The sequence below is a fragment of the Phascolarctos cinereus genome, unplaced genomic scaffold (genome assembly GCF_003287225.1).
Source record: "Phascolarctos cinereus isolate Bilbo 61053 unplaced genomic scaffold, phaCin_HiC Scaffold_726;HRSCAF=1367, whole genome shotgun sequence".
NCBI classification, from domain to species: domain Eukaryota; kingdom Metazoa; phylum Chordata; class Mammalia; order Diprotodontia; family Phascolarctidae; genus Phascolarctos; species Phascolarctos cinereus.
In genome coordinates, this window is record NW_027556098.1 from 99,658,215 (window position 1) to 99,671,334 (window position 13,120).

A 13,120-nucleotide genomic window follows, 5' to 3' on the forward strand; every position below is an offset into this window, starting at 1 on the left:
GCAGGCTTGTAATATGATATTCTAGAAGACAAAGGAGCTAGAATTATAACTAAGAATGAACTATTCAGAAAAACTGAGTATAATACTTCAAAGGGGAAAAAAAAATACTTAATGAAATAGAAGACTTTCAAGCATTCCTGATGAAAAGACCAGAACTGAGTAGAAAATCTGATTTTCAAATACAAAACTCAAGAGAAATATGAAAAAGTAAAGTTGAAAGAAAAATGATAAGGGACTCAATGAGGTTAAACTGTTTACTGTTCTATACAGGAAGATACATACATACATACATACATACATATATATTATATATAAATATATATTATATATATATATGTGTGTGTGTGTGTATATGCATGTATATTCTAAGAACTTTTGCCCAGATTAACGGAAGAGGAAATAAAATACTTGAATAATCCTATTTTAGAAAAAGAAATTGAAAAAGCCATCAATGAGCTCCATAAAGAAAAACAAACAGACAAACAAAAAAACCAGAACCAGGTAGATTGATAAGTAAATCCAAACAAAGAATTATACAGCAATTAATACCAATATTACGTAGAAGTATTTGAAAAAATAGGTTAAAAAAAGGAGCTCTACCAAATTCTTTTTAGAACACAAATATACCTAAACCAGGGAGAGCAAAAACAGAATGAATTATTGATGCAAAAATTTTAAATAAAATACTAACAAGTAGATAACAATAACATGAGCAAAAAAAAAAAATCTGGTGCTATGACCAGGTGATATTAATCCTAAGAATGCAGGGTTGCTCAATATAAAAATATGATTAGCTTAATTGACCATATCAGTAACAATAAGAACAAACATCATGATTATATCAATAGATACAGAAAAAGTTTTTGACAAAATACAACACCCATTCTTATTAAATTCTTACAGAAAGCATAGCAATCAATGGAGTCTTTATTAAAATGATAAATAGAATCTATCTAAAACCAAGAGCAAAAGTTAACTGTAATGGGATAAAGTTGAAGCTTTCCAAATAAGATCAGGAGTGAAAGTAAGGCTGTCCATTATCAATCATTAACCTATTATTCAGTATTTTACTAGAAATGTTGCCTATAGCATGGACAAGAAAAAGAAACTGAAGGAATAAAAATAGGCAACAAGGAAACAAATCACTACTCTTTGCAGATGATAGTAAGCTATACTTAGAACACCAAATAAAAAAGCTAGCTAAAACAATTAACAAAGTTAGCAAAGATGCAGGATATAAAATAAATCCACACTAATAATCAGTGTTTCTATGTACTACAAAAAAATTCAGTAGCAAGAGATAGAAAGAGAATTAAATTTCATTTAAAATAACAATGGACAATATAAAACACTTGTGGGTGTATCTTGCAATGCAAAGCCAGAGATTATATGGACATAATTACAAAACACTTCTCACACAAATAAAAACAGATCTAAACAGATGTAAAAATATCAATTGCTCATGGGTAGGCAGAATTAATATAATAAAAATGACAATTCTATCTAAATAAATTTACTGACTATATATCATACTTCAAAATACCAAATAATTATTTGATAGAGTTATAAAATATAGTAGAAAAATTCACATGGAAGAACAAAAAGTCAAGAATATCAAGGGAATCAATGGAAAAAAAATTGTCAAGGAAGGAGGCATAGCAGATCCAGGTTTCAAATTATATTACAAAGAGTTAATCATCTAATACAATCTAGTACTAGCTGAGAAATAGAGTGGTGCATCAGTAGGATAGATTAGACAAACAATACAGAGTAGTGATGACAACATTAATCTATTGATGGATAAAACTAAAGATCTAAGCTTTGGCGGTAAAAACTCAAAAGGAAAAAAAAATGCTGGGAAAACTAGCATCAATATGGCAGAAACTAGGCATAGACCATCTCATACTGTATTCCAAGTAAGGTCAAAATGAATAAATTATTTTGACATAAAGAGTGATATAAGTAAATTAGGAGACCATAGAAAACTGTACTTGTTAAATCTATGGATAAGGGAAGATTTTTTGACCTAATAAGAGGTAGAAGAGGTTACAGGAACAAAAATGCATAATTTTGATTACATGAAATTAAAAAGGTTTTGCACAAACAAAACTAATGTAGCCAAAATTGGCAGGAAAACAAATAACTGTGGAAAAATTTTGGTAGCAAGTGTCTTCTAAAGGCCTCAATACTCAAAGAGATAAGGAACTGAACCAAATTTATTTTTTAAAAAAGAGCCATTCCCTAGTTAATAAAGGGCCAAAAGTTATTAAAAAAAAAACAAAGAGGAAGTTTTTAGAAGAAGAAATCAAATCTATTGCTACATTAAAAAAATGATCTAAATCATTACTGATTAGAGAAATTCAAATTCAAATAAAAATTCTGAGATACCACCTCACATTTGTCAGATTGGCTAATATGACAGAAAATAAAAATGAGAAATGCTGGAGGGAATGTGCAAAAAATGAGTCACTAATGTACTATTGGTGGGCTTGTGAATAAGTTCAAACATTCCATTAGGGTAGAAGAAATGATGAGGGGGAAGGTTTCAGAAAAACCTGGGAAGACTTATATGAACACATGTAAAAATGAAGTGAACAGAACCAGGAGAACATTGTACATAGCAACAACAATATTGGAAGGATGATTACCTGTGAAAGACTTGACTACTCTAATCAAGACAATGATCCAAGACAATTCCAAAGAACCCATGATGAAAAAATGTTATACATCTCAACAGAGAGAAGTGATGAAATCTGAATGCAGACTGAAGCACATTTTTTTTTCTTTACTATCTGTATTTTTTATTGTTTTGTTTGTGTTTTCATTTACAACATGGCTAATATGGAAACATACTTTGTATGACCTCACATGCACAATTGAAATCAAATTGCTTGCCTTCTTAAGGAGGAGGAAGTTACAGAAGAGAAAGAATATTTGGAACTCAGGATTTATAAAAAAAAATGTTTGTTAATTGCTTATTTGTAATTTGGAAATATCTAATGAAACATATTGGTATATGTATTTATATGTATATATATATATATATATATATATATATATATATATATATATATATATATATATATATATATATATATATATGATTTGAATTCAGATACTTTAAGTCTACAACCATTTCTCCTTCTCTGAAACTAAAAAATTAATTCTACATATTCCAAGAAAGTGAAAGGAATATGAGTTAAAATAATGGAGTACAAGAATAAGAAGACATATTCATTCTTAGATAAGGCTAATACATTGACTTCATTTTGCTTTGTTGTTGTTCAGTTATGTTTGAGTTGTGTATGACTCTTTGTGACCCCAATGATGTTTTCTTGGCAAACATAGCAGAGAGGTTTGCCATTTCCTTCTCCAGGTCATTTTACAAATGAGAAAACTGAGGCAAACAGGGTTAAGTGAATTGCCCAGAGTCACATACACACACAGGGTCACACACAGGAAGAGATTCTTCCTGACTCTAGGCCTGGCACTCAATCCACTGCACCAACTAGATGCCTTTGATTTTTGTTTACTATACATATTTGTTAGAAGGAAGTGTTTTTCTTGGGATATTGAAAGTTGGATTAGGATAGATTTGTAAAAATCATCAGTAAACATTTTTAAATACTCAGAAAAGAAAAAGTAGAAGATATATACACAAAAGGGGGCATAAATTCTTCCATAATATTTACCAACGGCAAGTCATTTAACATAAAGGTAGAATGTGTGTGCGTGTGTGTGTGTGTGTGTGTGAGAGAGAGAGAGAGAGAGAGAGAGAGAGAGAGAGAAGGAGAATGACATAGTTAAAGTTGGAAGAATGGAAAATGACATGTCAAGGAGTTTTGGGAAAACAGGAATATTAATATGCAATTAATGAAGCTTCAAATTGTTCCAGCTGTCCTGGAACAGAGTTTGGAACCATGCTCCAAATTACTAAACTGTGCATATCCTTTGACCCAGTATAATAATGCCACTAATAGGCCGATATCCCAAAAATAATGTGGAAATTTGCTTTGTTGGAATATGCATATGTTACAAGATTTTATTGTATTTTTTTTGTTTCCCCCTCTTTCCTCCCTCCCACTTGCCCTCTTTCCTCATCTTCTTCTACCGCCATGTTTTTAACTTTGTAAAAATAGATTACTCCTGAGTAAGATTTTGTTTTCTCCTTTGTTGAGCTGTTTTTAATCTTGTTCTCTGTAAAACTCATTTATTCTGTTCATTTTATTATCTACACTAATCTGAATAACATCTCCAGTTTCTGTTTTGTTCTTATTTTGATTAAGAGGTTTACAAGCTATTTGTAATGGTTTTGGCCTAACCATTATTTGATGGGAAGAAGTCAAGATGACATTAATAATTTATGTGCTACCTAATGCTTGAGAGTGATCAAAGAAAGTGCTTTTCTTAAACTTAGGACAAATATTTCAGTCACGGTAGGTAGATATAACTATCCCAGTATCCTTCTTGGAGGTAGATTAGTGGAAGAATAAACATGACCCTCATCATAATCTCCACGGTGGTGGAAATCCAAGTTTCCATTGAAAATATTTTATAATCCTCACTTAAAGTTTATAATCTAATGGGGTAAACAACTCACAAGATGAAGCTGCAAATTAGGGCAGATGAAGAAGGTTGGTATTTTGGAGAAGTTCAGAAGGATACCACTGGGTAGGGAATGAAGAGATAGCTGGGCTGGGTGCCTTCCTTAAATGGAGTTACTGAGAGGAGTTGCCTACTGTCCACCCTCCAATGGCAGAGAGTATTAAGATGTGGGATTGTAAGCATTTTGAAGGAGCAGATTGTCTTTCTGCCTTTCTTTTTATCCCCAGTGCTTAGTACAGCACCTAACACTTAGTATATACTTGGTAAATGCTCATTGACTGACTGGCACAAATATTCTTTAATAAATTAGAAAACTGAAAAAAAATAGAGGATTGTGTAGAAAAATATAAAATAGCTAAAGTGATACAATAAGATTTATATCATCTAAATAGACCAATTTGGGGAGGGGGGGGATAAAACAAGTCATCAAAGAAGCATCAAGTCCAAAAAAAGAAAAACAAAAACAGCTGGTCCAAAAAGATTTCTTTAAATAAATAATATTCATGTTATTTAAGCTATTTAGAGTTAGATGAAACATTTACATACAAACTTTTAAGAGAAAAAAAGGTATTGATTTTTAAAACTCAATAATGACAACAATAAAAAGGGTATTATAGACTAATTTTTCAAATGAACACTGATTCAAAAATACTAAATACAATATGAGTTAGTAGAATAAGGTATTTCATCAAGATATTCATCAGGACCAAGCAAGATTTATGCCAGGTAAGCATTTAAGACTCTTAACATCATAAGGAAAGGGAGAAGAATTTGACTTGTCATTTTTCTGGAATAGAAAATTCTATAGTGAAGAAATATCCTCTACCAATGCATATTGGTAATTTCTCTGTAACTTTTGGTCTCAGAGAGTTATTTGAACTTTGAAGAACTAATTTAGTTGGTTAGGATAACATATCTAGTATATGTCAGAGGAGGGGCTTTAAATCAGGTCTTCTGTATTTGTGGCCCTCCATGCATTACACAATGTTAAATCTTAACTTCATAGAATATATGTGATTTTTTAAAAATCTTGTAAATTTTTCTATAATTGTATGAATAGATGCATTAAAAGTTTTTATTTTTTGTAAATAGTATTTTTTTCCAATTATAAATAAAGATAGATTTCAGCATTTATTTTTACAGGATTTTGAGTTTTGTATTTTTTTCCCTTCACTCTCCCCCAACCCAAACAGCAAGCAATCTTATATAGGCTATACATGTGCAATCACGTAAACATATTGACACATTAGTCATGTTGTGGAAGAAGAAATAGAACAAAAGGGAAAAGCCACAAAAAAGCAAAAAAAAAATGAAAATAATATGCTTTCATCTGCATTCAGATTCCATAGTTCTTTTTCTGGATGTGGATAGCATTTTCCTCATAAGTCTTTTGCAGCTGTCTTGGATCATTGTATTGCTGAGAAGAGCTAAGTCTATCATAGTTAATCAACACAAAATGTGGCTATTATTGTGTGTAATGTTCTCCTGCTTCTGCTCATTTCACTAAGCATCAGCTCATGTAAGTCTTTCCAGGTTTTTTTGGAATCCACCTACTCATCATTTCTTATAGCACAATAGTATTCCATTACATTCATATACTACAACTTGTTCAACTGCTCCCCAATTTATGGACATCTCGATTTGCAATTCTTTGCCACCACAGAAAAAGCTGATATAAATATTTTGTATATATAGGTCCTTTTCCTTTTTTTTTTTTTTTAACAATCTCTTTGGGACACAGAACTAGTAGTGGTATTACTGGATCGAAGGGTATGCACAGTTTTATACGCCTTTGGGCATAGTTCCAAGTTGCTTTCCAGAATGGTAGGATCAGTTCACAATTCCACCAATAATGCATTATTGTTTCAATTTGCCCAAATCTCCAATATTTATAATTTTATGTCATATTAGCCACTCTGATAGATGTGAAGTGGTACCTCAGAGTTGTTTTAATTTGCATTTCTCTAATCAATAGTGATTTAGAGCATTTTTACATGACTATAGATATCTTTAAATTCTTCATCTGAAAACTGCCTGTCCATATCCTTTCACTATTTATCAACTGGGGAATGAATTGTATTCTTATAAATTTGACTTGCTTCTCTATATATTTGAGAAATTAAGCCTTTATCAGAAACACTGGCTGTAAAAAAATGTGTTTCCCATCGTTCTGCCTTCCTTCTAATGCTGGTTGTGTTGGTTTTGCTTGTGCAAAACCTTTTTAATTTAATGAAATCAAAATTATCCATTTTGCATTTCATAATATTCTCTATGTCTTGTTTAGTCATAAATTCTTCGATTCTCCATAGATCTGACAGGTAAACTATTCCTTGCCCTCCTAATTTGCTTACAGTTATCACCTTTATGTCTAAATCATGCATGCATTTTGACCTTATCTTGATAGAGGGTGTGAGATGTTGGTTTATACCTAGTTTCTGCCTTAGTATTTTTTTTTCAGTTTTCCTAGCAGTTTTCTGCCAAATAGTGAGTTCTCATCCCAGAAGCTGGAGTCTTTGGGGTTACCAAACAGTATATTACTATAGTCATTGACTACTGTGTCTTGTGTATCTAACCTATTCCACTGATCCACCACTTTTCTTAGCCAGTAACACAGGGCTTTTTTTTTTAATTTTGTTTTGTTTTGTTTTTTAGGCAATTGGGGTTAAGCGACTTGCCCAGGGTTACATAGCTGGTAAGTGTCCAATGTTAGGTCTGAGGCCAAATTTGAACTCAGGTCCTCCTGTTTCAGGGCTGGTGCTCTATCCACTGTGCCACTAACTGACCCAGTAATGCATAGTTTTGATGACTGCTGCTTTATAATATAGTTTTAGATCTGATATGGCTAGGCCACCTTCTTTTGCATTTTTTTCATTAATTCCCTTGATATACTTTTATTCTTCCAGACTAATTTTGTTATTATTGTTTCTGGTTCTCTAAAATAATTTTGGTAGCTTGATTGGTATGGCATTAATTAAGTAAATTAATTTAAGTAGAATTGTCATTTTTATAATATTAGCTTTGCCTACGCATGAGCAATTGATATTTTTCCAATTGTTTAAATATGACTTCATTTCGGTGAAAAATGTTTCTATGATTTGTTGTTTGACCCACTCATTCCCTAGGATTAGATTTTATTTAATTTCCAATTAATTTTAATCTATTTAATCTAATTAAATTCAATCTATCTATTGCCCTTCATTACATGTAGTTTTTATTGCATCACAATCTGAAAAGGATGCATTAGTATCTCTGCCTTTCTGTATTTGATTGTGAGGGTTTTTGCACTAAAACAGTGTCAATTCTTGTATAGGTGCCATGTATGACTGAGAAAAAGGTACATTCTTTTCTAACCCCATTCAATTTTCTCCAGAGGTCTATCATATCTAACTTTTCTAAAATTCTATCTAAAGTCTTTTTTCTTTATTTTGTGTTTAAATTTATCTCGTTCTGAGAGGAGGAGGTTGAGGTTCCACACTAATATAGTTTTGCTGTCTATTTCTTCTTATAACTCCCTTAACTTCTCCTCTAAGAATCTGGATGCTGTAAAACTTGGTGCATATATGTTTAGAAATAATATTACTTCATTGTCTACACTGCCTTTTAGCAGGATGTAGTTTCCCTCCTTGTCTCTTTTAATTAGCTCTATTTTTGCTTTTGCATTGTTTTAGATTAGGATTGTTACCCTTGCTTTTTTTTTTACTCCAGCTGAAGCATAATATATTCTACTCCAGTCTTTTACCTTTACTCTGTGTGTGTCTCTTTGCTTCAAATGTATTTCTTATAAACATCATATTGTATATTCTTGCTTTTAATCCAATCTGGTATCCACTTCTATTTTATGGGACAGTCCATCCCATTCACATTCACAGTTTTGATCACTAATTGCGTATTTCTCTCCTCCTATTTTTCCTGTTTATACTTTTCTCTCTTTCTCATTTCACCCTGTCCCTCTTCACCAGTGTTTTGCTTTTGACTACTGACTCCCTCAATCTGCTTTCCCTTCTGTCATTCCACCTTTTATTTTTCCCTTCTCCTTATAGTTCCCTATAGGGGAAGATAGATTTCTTAACCCAAATTAGTGTATATGTTATTCATCTTGAAAGATGATGTCTAGGCTCTGTTTTTGATCATGGCTTTCAGGTAGTGTAATAATTTTTAATTATGTCTCCTGGATCTATTTTCTAATTCAGTTGTTTTTCCAATGAGATTTTTCACACTGTCTTCTATTTTTTCATTCTTTTGGTTTTGTTTTATAATTATAAAATAATTATTTTTATAATTTTGTAATAATGTAATTATAAAATAATTATAATAATAAATTATTAAAAATATGATTTCTTTGTAATTTCTCTTCTCATAGAGTCATGAGCTTCTATTTGCTCCATTCTCATTTTTAAAGAATTATTTTATAAGAGAAACAACTGACCTGGAGAACAGATTAAGAAGAGAAAACATAAAAATAATCAAACTACCTGAAAGCTATGATTTAAAAAAAGTTGATACAATAATACAAAAAAATAAAAATTGTCCTGAAGTGTTTAGAACAAGAGGGAAAAGTAGAAATATAAAAAAAACCACTTATCACCACCTGAAAGAGATCCTACAAGGAAAACTTACAGGAATATCATAGCTAAATTCCAAAACCCCCAGCTCAAGGAGAAAGTATTATGATCAAGAAGAAAAACAATTCAAATATGATGGAGCCATAATTAGAATTGCACCAGACCTAGAGTCAGTTATACTAAAAGAATGCAGATCTTGGAATACTATATATCAAAGAGCAAAACAACTGGGGTTGAGGCTGAAAATATCATACCCAGCAAAGTTAACCATAATCCTGAAGGGAAAAAATGGACATTCAAAGAATTACCAGACTTTCAGGATTTTATTGCAAAAAAGACATGAACTCAATAGAAAAATTTGACACACAAGATCCAAGATAAATATAAGGTAAATAACAAAGAATAATTACAATTTACTCAATAAGGACAGAGCACTTACTTTTTATATGAAGAAATATAAACCGTATGTCTGAGATTGTAATTAGTAACTGGGGAGTTTGAAAGAAAGATTGGGGTAGAGCTATGTTTGATATTATTCTAAAAAGTAATTCCATCTAGGAAAAGGTAAAAAAAAACAACAACAACAGAGTAATTGTCTTATACAAATGAGATGTAATAGGAACAACTGACACAGAAATTAGATGGGGGAGGAGAGCAAGTAGTTCTGAAGCTCTACTCTCATCAGAAATGAGTTAAAGAGGGAACAATGTGTGTGTGTGTGTATGTGTGTGTGTGTGTGTGTGTGTGTGTGTATAAAAGTCTTCTAAATTGAGAAAGAAATAAAAATCTAAGAAGGGGAAGAGGGAGAAGATAAAGGAGGGGAAAAGAGTGATGGAATAAAATAAATGGGGACATAGAAGTGTGTCTAGATTAATGGGAGTGGGATAAAGAAAGAAATATATATATTTGGAAAGCTATAAAAGTCTTCTAAATTCAAATATAAACAAGGAGAAAGATGGAGTGGAAAAGATAAGGGAGAGATCTTTGGAGGGGAGTAGGTTGAGTAATAATAGGGCAAGGTAGTAGTAGGTATAAGTAAAGTAGAGGAATCATGAGAGATAGTAAATAAGATATACACAAGCATAAAGTAAAGATCAGGAGTAGAATTTTGCAAAGTAAAAAGTCCATATCAAAGAAGAAAAGAAAACTTACAAGGAAGCAAAGAAGAGATGGATAGTTCTGAATACAATATAGACTTTCTTGAAATGAAATTTTGTTGCCGTATGTTTTGAAACCTCTCACATTCTGCTTTGCACATAGCAATGTTTTTTTTTCCTTTTATTATTTTGTATTTAAGTGTATATTTCTTTTTCTTTTTTTATTGTGTATTTAAGTTTGCAATAAATTAGTAAAATAAGAAAATGATATGATGGTATATGTAAAGTATTTTAAAAATCTAATAGAAATAATGAACAACTTTAGCAAAGTCATAAAACATAAAATAAACCCACATAAATCATCAGCATTTTTATATTACCAACGAAGTCCAACAGCAAGAGATAGATGAATTCCATTTAAAATAACTGTAAACAATATAAAATAATTGCGATTCTACCTGCCAAGACAAACTCAGTAACTATATGAACACAATCACAAAACACTTCACAAAAATAGTCAGATCTAAACAATTATAAAAATATCAAATTTTCATGGACAGGCCTAGTATAAAAAATTAAAAACTGAATATTCTACCTAAGTTAATTTACTTATTCAGTGCCAATAAAATTACAAAAAAAAAGTTTTATAGAGCTAGGAAAAAAATAAGAACAAAATTGATCTGGAAAAACAAAAGATCAAGAATATGAAGTGAATTAATGAGAAAAATATTGAAGGAAGGTGGCCTAGTCATACCAAATCTCAAACTTTATTATAAAATGTTTATCATCAAAACAATCTGGTACTTTTCCCATGGCACACTCTATGAAGTTGTGCAGGAGGTTCTGAATGGAACCCAACACAAACACAGAAAGTTTTTGGAAACCATGGTGCTACAGATCAGTCTGAAGAACTATGATCCCCAAAAGGATAAACATCTCTCTGACACCATCAGGCTCAAATCCACACCCTGACCTAATTTTTCTGTGTGTGTCCTGGAAGACCAGCAGTACTGTGATGAGGTCAAAGCTGTAGAAATACCCCACATGGATATTGAGGCCCTGAAGAAGTTGAATAAGAACAAGAAATTGGTCAAGAAGCTGGCTAAAAAGTATGGTGCCTTTTTGGCCTCTGAGTCATTGATCAAGCAAATCCCTCTAATCCTGGGCCTGGTCTGAAAAAAGCTGGCAAGTTTCCATCTCTGCTCACCCACAATGAGAATATGGTGGCAAAGGTTGATAAGGTTAAATCTACTATCAAGTTCCAGATGAAGAAGGCACTGTGCCTGGCGGTGGCTGTTGACCATGTGAAGATGACAGATGATGAACTTATCTACAATATCCATTTGACTATCAAGTCTTGGTTTCTCTGCTGAAGAAAAACTGGCAAAATATGACGGCATTATATATCAAGAGTACCATGGGCAAGCCCCAGCAGCTGTATTAAATCAACATGGTGTTAATAAATGGCAAAAGCTGCTAAAAAAAAAAAATCTAGTACCAGTAAAGAAATAGAGTGGTGAATCAGTTTAACAGATTAGGTACACAAGACATAGTTGTAAATTACCATATTAATTTAGTGTTTGATAAATCTGAAAACCCAAGCTTTTGGGACAAGAACTTGCTATTTAATAGAAACTGCTGGGAAATCTGGAAAACTATATGGCAGAAACTAGGAACAGACTACAGGGGTAGGGAACCTGGGGCCTTGAGGCTATGTGTGGCCCTTTAGGATCTAAAGTGTGACCCTTTGACTGAATCCAAACTTCACAGAACACAGCTATTTTTTTAAATACTGGATGTATAAATAGGTCTGTTTCCTTTTTTTTTTTTTTTGTCTTTGGGATATAGTAGCAGCATTGCTGTAGCAAAAGGTATTCATAGTTTTATATTTATTGTGTAATACTATAAAGAGTATTTTAAAAGTATTGGCTATTATGAACAAATCTATTTTTAATTTAATTTTATTTTTTGTCTATTTCTTCTTTTGCAACATGACTAATATTGAAATATACTTTGCATGATTGCAACAGAATTTCAACACAGAAAAAATCTGTGAAGTTTGGATTTAGTCAAAGGGCCTCACTTGAGGACCTAGACAGCCACACCTGGCCTTGAGGCTGTAGGTTCCCCATCCCTGGACTAATATCTTACACTCTATACCAAGATAAGGTCAAAATGGTACATAAATTAGACATAGAGGGTGATACTATAAACAAATCAGGACAACAAGGAATAGTTTATTTGTCAAATCTATGGAGAAAGGAAGAATTTAAGATAAGAGAGAACATTATGAGATATAAAATACATAACTTTATTATATTTAATTTAAAAGGTTTTGCAGAAACAAAACCAAATACAACAAAGAGAAGGAAAAAATAAAGCAGTGAAACAATTTTAACAGAAAGTTGGAATTAATAAAGGCCTCATTTCTCGAATATAGCAGTCAAATTTATAAGAATGCAGGTCATTCCTCTATTAAAAAATGGTTAAAAGATCAGAAAAGGCAGATGAAATCAAAACCATCTATAGTCATATGAAAAGACTCTAAATAATTTTTCCTTAGAAAAATGTGAATTAAAACAACTCTGAGGTACCATCTAATGCTTATCAGATTGGCCTATGTGACAGAAGAAGAAAATTACAAATGTTTGTACAGGTATGGGAAAATTGACACACTAATCCACCATTGATAGAGTTGTGAACTGATCCATCCATTTTGGAGAACATTTTGGAAGTAGGTCTAAAGGGCTTTAAAACTTTTGATCCAGTGATACTGCTACCATATCCCAAAGACAAAAAAAAAAAAGGAAACATACTATTTGTACAAATATATTTATAGCAGCTCTTTTTGTCGTG

At 31.8% G+C, this 13,120-nt stretch overlaps 1 pseudogene; it reads left to right on the forward strand.

Annotated features, from left to right (window-relative positions):
* Positions 1-11,041: 11,041 nt before the first annotated feature.
* Positions 11,042-11,708, forward strand: LOC110222252 (large ribosomal subunit protein uL1 pseudogene; annotated as a pseudogene).
* The last annotated feature ends 1,412 nt before the right edge of the window (positions 11,709-13,120 follow it).